Source organism: Procambarus clarkii, chromosome 23 (genome assembly GCF_040958095.1).
Source record: "Procambarus clarkii isolate CNS0578487 chromosome 23, FALCON_Pclarkii_2.0, whole genome shotgun sequence".
Lineage (NCBI taxonomy): Eukaryota > Metazoa > Arthropoda > Malacostraca > Decapoda > Cambaridae > Procambarus > Procambarus clarkii.
The window spans coordinates 42,737,869-42,746,871 of NC_091172.1; positions in this window are offsets into that span (position 1 = coordinate 42,737,869).

A 9,003-nucleotide genomic window follows, 5' to 3' on the forward strand; every position below is an offset into this window, starting at 1 on the left:
TACAATCAAATACATATCCAGTACTAATACGTACAAATACGTAACTGGCCAAAATATGTAAATTCGCAATTATCACAAATACCCAAATCACAAAAATATAATTACAACAAGTACACAATTATTACACAACTTGCACAAAATATAATCAATACACAGCTAGGCGAAATATTAACAATTACATAACTAGTGCATATACATTAAATAAACAACTACACAATTCCACAAATACACATACAAAACATGTATAATTAATACACAACTTGCACAAACAATACACAATTTGGATGAATTTAATGAATACATAAGTGCAATCATCATACAGCTTATGCAAAATACATAACATGCACAATTAATACACAAATTGCACAAGTAAAATAATTGTGCTATATGTACAAATATAATCACACCCAACTTTGTCAAACAATACTCAATTTGCATAAAATTTGTCTATGTATGATTAGTACGTCATTTACAATATGCTGAGCTTAACCAACTCCCCAAAAGTCAGTATTTCACATATATGAATGGTACATCTGACTTCCTATGAGCTCAGTATAAAACACACATACATTTTCCATCAATGTTTCAACATTATTAGTGCTAAATTATTCATCTGGCGCTTGTTCATTGTGTTTAATACCTTATTAATTCCCCCTTGTTACATCCTCTCCTATCATGGCATCCATATTAAATTTAAGCAAACCATCCAACTTACTTATTGGTTCTAGACTTAGTTATGATTAGTTATGTTATGAAGGCAGAAATTTCTAAGATAATTTAAGCAAATTTACTATAACCCATCAAAATGCATCCTAATAAAATCTAAATTCATATAAATCTATCACAAATTGTACTTATACTACACAAATTTAACCAAATTCAATCTAGTAAAAGGTAAGCTAACTAAATATGAGCATCTCATATCCTCACATACAAGCCTATGTCACCTCTGTCCATGCTTTACATGATTTGGCTATAGCTCAAACACCCAAATAGGTATTTTTACACTGTTTATGAACGTGCTAGTTCATTACCTCTAAGATATTACATATCCTACCCTACATACCCTCACGTAACCTGGCCTAGCATATTCAAAGCTAGATTTGATTAAAGTTGGCGAAATTTGAACTATCCCACCTAAATTCAACCTAATTTAAGGCAATTTCGATAAAATATACCAATAATTTTATGTAACATAGCACAGACAAAGCCCATTTTACCAACATTTTCACCTATTCCAACCTACCCTACACAACCTTACCTAACCTGACCTAGCAGATCCTCAGCTAGATTTGATTAAAGTTGGTGAAATTTAAGTTATCCCACCTAATTTAAGACAATTTCCACCAAATATACCAAAATGTTTTGTATCATAGCAAAGCCAAAGCCCATTTTTAGCCAAGTTTTCACCTATTGCATCCTACCCTAGACAACCTCACCTAACCTAATCTGACCCAACATATCCAAAACTAGATTTCATTAAAGTGGTTATGTGTTAAAGATCTTTGCACAGCTCGGGGAATACCCTTAGCGGTGATGGAATTTTTATTGTCAAGCAAAAGCACACTATACATTTTGGGCTTGAGTGCCACAACTTGAAGGATGTGTTTATCTGATACCTCTGACTTTAACAGCCCTAAAACACCCTTTTTAGAAGGATCATACAAGGGGTGAGTTTCAGGAAAATTACTCGTATCCATCCACAAACTAAGGGGTTCTTTCCCCATCTCATTAAAGACATCTTCAGCTAGTAAGCTGAAAATGAAACTGTCTGTATCACTATGCAGCAGTTGTACCCTATCTGAATAGTGGTTCTTAAGTACCCTGTACCAAAAATGGTACAAACTGTATTTTGCTAGCTCAAGAATCTGGAACCCAATGTAATTAGGATGAGTAATTTTAATGAATGGTCTGGAACTGACAGACAATAATTTATTGTCACCTAAATGCACCATACGTTTAAAGCATGGATTCTTCACCTCTCGTAAAAAGACCCTAGCTGAAGTCACTAGTTTGGTGTCAATGGCATAACGGGCTGGGTTCAGTAGTGTTTTACCAAAAACACTGTTCGTCAGTAATTTGAAGAGTGTTTTCCTATCGTTACTGGTGGAGGCATTTCTATTGTTAACGTTGGTGTTAACAAATTCTGCCATAAAATCTGACTGACTGAACTCGTAAATTGCATGTATAGTTTCCACTTCAAGTCCTATCTCAATAAATAGTTGTAAAAGGTCAAGAGATATGAAATAATGTTTCTTGGGGAGATGATCTCCAACCAGTTTAATATTTTTTTTAGGGAGATTTGTAATATTTGTTTCCAGAAGTCCCCTACTAAATGGTGAGATATCCTCTATACTTATCCCCCTATGGTGTAAACAAAGGGGTAGATCGTCTGTTAGTCTAGCTATTTCAGGTCTTGTGTGTTTGGTGTCAATTAAGAGCCAGTACCCTTTGTTAGAAGAGAATGGCTGTTCTGTCATTATCTTCCCTCCACTAATGAAGGAGTTCATCTCATCAGATGATAGTCTCCTTAGTCCCCCATAGGGCAATTTCTTAGTAATACAACTCCCGTAGAGGGAGTTGAAATCTAGATAGAGTAAGAATGAAGACCTATCCTCCTGGGGGTTAAAAGATGGGTTGACATAGCGGTTGTTAGCTCTGACATAACTCCTAACTGCAGTTGTAAAACCCCCTCGTATGTTTTGTGATAAGAAATTGTGCAACGTCACATCTGCACTTAACTCCAATGATATTTTGCTACTTTTCAGGAAGCAGTCGTAGGAGTACCCTGGGAGGCTACAATAGTGTGTCAATTCTAAAGAATATATATCATTTAGAATTGCCCTGTGGTGTGTAAAAATGTCAGCCAGTAATCCTACATCACACCTCAAACAAATGAGGATGTAGTATTTTAATGTCCTACACCCTGTAGCCTCCCATACTAATTTAGAATGATTATATTCTTCCAAAGTTATACCTGATTTGTTTAGGGAGCTGTAGAACATTTCAATAGGAGGGAGTGTTGTGTCATTAAAGCAGCTGATTTTTGTGGTATATTCATAAGGGAAAAACTGCTTACCCTTTAAGAGTAGGTGGTGACTCTTTATGGGCAAACCTTCTATCATTGAGTGAGTGAATGTTAAGGGGCTGGCTGTATATATATATATATATATATATATATATATATATATATATATATATATATATATATATATATATATATATATATATATATATATATATATATATATATATATATATATATATATATATATATATATATATATATATATATATATATGTTTCATTGAATATGACCGCATATTCTGTATTTATTATTTTTTGGTTTAGGGCTTCTATCCCTCTAACTATTTTCTTAGCATCAGGGCTTAATTGGAATAGGAGTTCTCCAAAACTCATTTTCGTACTTTTAAGGTGAAGAAAAGAAGTGATTTACTATAGAGTGTATTACACTTATTTGTATAATTTGCACGACGTTTCGAACCTCCATGGTTCATTCTCAAGTGAACAGATCTTACAATACTAGTTGATTTTATACCCGCATTAGGTCAGGTGATAATACAATGAAGGTGAAAAACATGGGGGGATACATAAGGGATAAACATAGGGGCTGCAGAAGGCTTATTGGCCCATATGAGGCATCTCCTATCCAAACACAAAGATTAATCCAGTGTAATTGGCCTGTTATGTTGGACATTGTCTTCTGTGTTGGCATCGATATGTTCTTGTCTTGTCCTTACTCTCATGGTGGGTAGAGTAAATAGTTCCGTGATTTGGGTGTTCATGGTAGGTCGCTCTATTCTTATGTGAATTGCCTCAAGAATTTGTAATCTTCTTGAATCTTGGGTTTTGTCTATTATGCAAGTATTCTTGTTCAACATTTCTCTTGTTAGAGTAATGTCATGGGCTTGTCTCATGTGATTCCTAGGGGCACCAGATTGAAGATGGCATGTCAAACGCCTCGTCAGCTTAGTCGACGTCATACCTATGTACTTACATTGAAGGTTACATCCTTCGTGGGGGCAAGTGTACATGTATACAACGCTTGACTGCTGTAGAGGGTTCTCCGTCGGCTTCGGGCTGTTTTTGATAAGGAGTTCGGAAGTCTTCTTGGTTTTGTAGAATATTATCAGGTTTATGTTTTGGTTAGGAGTAGTGCTTTTTACTCCTTTACGGATTATTTCTTTCATTATTCTTTCCTCTTTTATATGTTCACTGTGCATGGTTGTTTTGTAATACAATTTTATTGGGGGTGTTGTGGTTTCTGTTCTAGGTTCTGAATTATACCAACGGTCCAAGTGTCTTCTTATAGCAGCGTTTATTTCCGCGTTGCTATATCCGTTGTTCACCAATACCTGAGTTACTCTTTCAAACTCTCTACTCACGTTGCTCCATTCAGAGCAGTGGGTAAGCGCTCGACGAATATAAGCATTGAGAACACTGGCTTTGTATCTTTGGGGGCACTCACTTCTACCGTTCAGGCATAATCCTATGTTGGTGGGCTTGGTATATACGTTGGTGCTTAAAGAGGTTCCTGTTTTTGTTATTAGTACATCCAAGAATGGCAGACTATTATTTTCACTATTTTCATGTGTAAATCGGAGTACTGACTCTCTAGGTGTCTTTTTAGGTCAATTAGTTCATCTGAGTCTTTTACTATTACGAATATGTCATCTACATAACGGCAGTATACAGTTGGTTTTTGTGTGCTACTGAAGACCCTATCTTCGATGGTTCCCATATAAAAATTAGCAAATAAAACTCCTAAGGGGGAGCCCATTGCTACTCCGTCTATTTGTAAATACATGTCTCCTTGTGGACTGATGAAAGGGGCTTCCTTTGTACATGCTTCGAGAAGACTTTTCAAGTGTGGCTCAGGTATGTCTAATTTGGGGGTGCTCTCGTCTCTGTATACTCTGTCCAGTATCATTCCTATGGTTGTGTCGACTGGGACGTTGGTAAAAAGGGATTCAACGTCCAGGGAAGCGATGATTCCATCGGGCTGGGTAGATTTGATCAATTCTAGGAAATCTGCTGATGATTGTAGACTAAACTTACTTGGAGTGTATGGAGTTAGGAGTTCATTGAGTTTCTTTGCCAGGTGATAAGTTGGGGTTGGTATTTGGCTGATTATAGGGCGTAGTGGGTTACCTGGTTTATGCGTCTTAACATTGCCGTAGGCATATCCTAAGCCATAGTCGCCTTGAAGTTTATTGAAATGCACACTACCTTTCTTTGCGTTGATTGCTGTAATTGTTTTGTTTACTTTCCGCTTAAGGTCTTCTACGGGGTTCCTCGTGATTCGTTGAAATTTGGAGTCGTCACTTAGGATGTCGCTAATTTTGTTCATGTATTCATGGGTAGGAATCAATACATATGCTGCTGTTTTGTCGGCTTTTCTTATTGTTACGTCTTTCAGATTTTTTTAGTTGTTTCGCTGCTTCTTTGAGTCGTGGGGTTAAGATTGTAGATGAATATGTTCCTCGTTTTTTCCCTGCTTCTGCAAGTAGTTCAGCTTGAAGTGTGTCCGTGGTGATGACTTTTTTGTTGTCTTCTAGCTTATGGATATCGTCCAGAAGCATTTCGATTTCCAGGCGCTTTTGATGCATCTTTGGTTTAGATAAGAATTGACAATTTAGACCAAGATTTAAGAGGTCTCGTTGGTCCTGGGTAAGATCATAAGAAGTCAGGTTAAAGTAGCCATCTTTAGGACGAGGGATTTTTAGCTGTCCACCGTTTAGGGATGTTAACTTACGGAGTGTCTTTGTTTCTACAAGAGTCTTATGTTGTTGTTTCAGGTTAAATAGTTCACTGTTGATGGTTTGCTTGAGTTGGATCGGGATGTCGTACTGGGTCCATTTGTTTAACAGATGCTCCGCCTGCTCTATAAAGGTTTGGAGGGCTTCCTTCTTCTTGTTTAGTTGATGCCGAATGAGCTCTTGCCTATACCTATAGGTAAACTCTGTATTGCGACTGCTGGGTCATGTGGGTTTATATTGGTGTATACTGGCAGCAGGTTTTCTTTCAAACATGTTTCATTGAATATGACCGCATATTCTGTATTTATTATTTTTTGGTTTAGGGCTTCTATCCCTCTAACTATTTTCTTAGCATCAGGGCTTAATTGGAATAGGAGTTCTCCAAAACTCATTTTCGTACTTTTAAGGTGAAGAAAAGAAGTGATTTACTATAGAGTGTATTACACTTATTTGTATAATTTGCACGACGTTTCGAACCTCCATGGTTCATTCTCAAGTGAACAGATCTTACAATACTAGTTGATTTTATACCCGCATTAGGTCAGGTGATAATACAATGAAGGTGAAAAACATGGGGGGATACATAAGGGATAAACATAGGGGCTGCAGAAGGCTTATTGGCCCATATGAGGCATCTCCTATCCAAACACAAAGATTAATCCAGTGTAATTGGCCTGTTATGTTGGACATTGTCTTCTGTGTTGGCATCGATATGTTCTTGTCTTGTCCTTACTCTCATGGTGGGTAGAGTAAATAGTTCCGTGATTTGGGTGTTCATGGTAGGTCGCTCTATTCTTATGTGAATTGCCTCAAGAATTTGTAATCTTCTTGAATCTTGGGTTTTGTCTATTATGCAAGTATTCTTGTTCAACATTTCTCTTGTTAGAGTAATGTCATGGGCTTGTCTCATGTGATTCCTAGGGGCACCAGATTGAAGATGGCATGTCAAACGCCTCGTCAGCTTGGTCGACGTCATACCTATGTACTTACATTGAAGGTTACATCCTTCGTGGGGGCAAGTGTACATGTATACAACGCTTGACTGCTGTAGAGGGTTCTCCGTCGGCTTCAGGCTGTTTTTGATAAGGAGTTCGGAAGTCTTCTTGGTTTTGTAGAATATTATGAGGTTTATGTTTTGGTTAGGAGTAGTGCTTTTTACTCCTTTACGGATTATTTCTTTCATTATTCTTTCCTCTTTTATATGTTCACTGTGCATGGTTGATTTGTAATATAATTTTATTGGGGGTGTTGTGGTTTCTGTTCTAGGTTCTGAATTATACCAACGGTCCAAGTGTCTTCTTATAGCAGCGTTTATTTCCGCGTTGCTATATCCGTTGTTCACCAATACCTGAGTTCCTCTTTCAAACTCTCTACTCACGTTGCTCCATTCAGAGCAGTGGGTAAGCGCTCGACGAATATAAGCATTGAGAACACTGGCTTTGTATCTTTGGGGGCACTCACTTCTACCGTTCAGGCATAATCCTATGTTGGTGGGCTTGGTATATACGTTGGTGCTTAAAGAGGTTCCTGTTTTTGTTATTAGTACATCCAAGAATGGCAGACTGTTATTTTCACTATTTTCATGTGTAAATCGGAGTACTGACTCTCTCTCTAGGTGTCTTTTTAGGTCAATTAGTTCATCTGAGTCTTTTACTATTACAAATATGTCATCTACATAACGGCAGTATACAGTTGGTTTTTGTCTGCTACTGAAGACCCTATCTTCGATGGTTCCCATATAAAAATTAGCAAATAAAACTCCTAAGGGGGAGCCCATTGCTACTCCGTCTATTTGTAAATACATGTCTCCTTGTGGACTGATGAAATGGGCTTCCTTTGTACATGCTTCGAGAAGACTTTTCAAGTGTGGCTCAGGTATGTCTAATTTGGGGGTGCTCTCGTCTCTGTATACTCTGTCCAGTATCATTCCTATGGTTGTGTCGACTGGGACGTTGGTAAAAAGGGATTCAACGTCCAGGGAAGCGATGATTCCATCGGGCTGGGTAGATTTGATCAATTCTAGGAAATCTGCTGATGATTGTAGACTAAACTTACTTGGAGTGTATGGAGTTAGGAGTTCATTGAGTTTCTTTGCCAGGTGATAAGTTGGGGTTGGTATTTGGCTGATTATAGGGCGTAGTGGGTTACCTGGTTTATGCGTCTTAACATTGCCGTAGGCATATCCTAAGCCATAGTCGCCTTGAAGTTTATTGAAATGCACACTACCTTTCTTTGCGTTGATTGCTGTAATTGTTTTGTTTACTTTCCGCTTAAGGTCTTCTACGGGGTTCCTCGTGATTCGTTGAAATTTGGAGTCGTCACTTAGGATGTCGCTAATTTTGTTCATGTATTCATGGGTAGGAATCAATACATATGCTGCTGTTTTGTCGGCTTTTCTTATTGTTACGTCTTTCAGATTTTTTTAGTTGTTTCGCTGCTTCTTTGAGTCGTGGGGTTAAGATTGTAGATGAATATGTTCCTCGTTTTTTCCCTGCTTCTGCAAGTAGTTCAGCTTGAAGTGTGTCCGTGGTGATGACTTTTTTGTTGTCTTCTAGCTTATGGATATCGTCCAGAAGCATTTCGATTTCCAGGCGTTTTTGATGCATCTTTGGTTTAGATAAGAATTGACAATTTAGACCAAGATTTAAGAGGTCTCGTTGGTCCTGGGTAAGATCATAAGAAGTCAGGTTAAAGTAGCCATCTTTAGGACGAGGGATTTTTAGCTGTCCACCGTTTAGGGATGTTAACTTACGGAGTGTCTTTGTTTCTACAAGAGTTTTATGTTGTTGTTTCAGGTTAAATAGTTCACTGTTGATGGTTTGCTTGAGTTGGATAGGGATGTCGTACTGGGTCCATTTGTTTAACAGATGCTCCGCCTGCTCTATAAAGGTTTGGAGGGCTTCCTTCTTCTTGTTTAGTTGATGCCGAATGAGCTCTTGCCTATACCTATAGGTAAACTCTGTATTGCGGACTGCTGGGTCATGTGGGTTTATATTGGTGTATACTGGCAGCAGGTTTTCTTTCAAACATGTTTCATTGAATATGACCGCATATTCTGTATTTATTATTTTTTGGTTTAGGGCTTCTATCCCTCTAACTATTTTCTTAGCATCAGGGCTTAATTGGAATAGGAGTTCTCCAAAACTCATTTTCGTACTTTTAAGGTGAAGAAAAGAAGTGATTTACTATAGAGTGTATTACACTTATTTGTATAATTTGCACG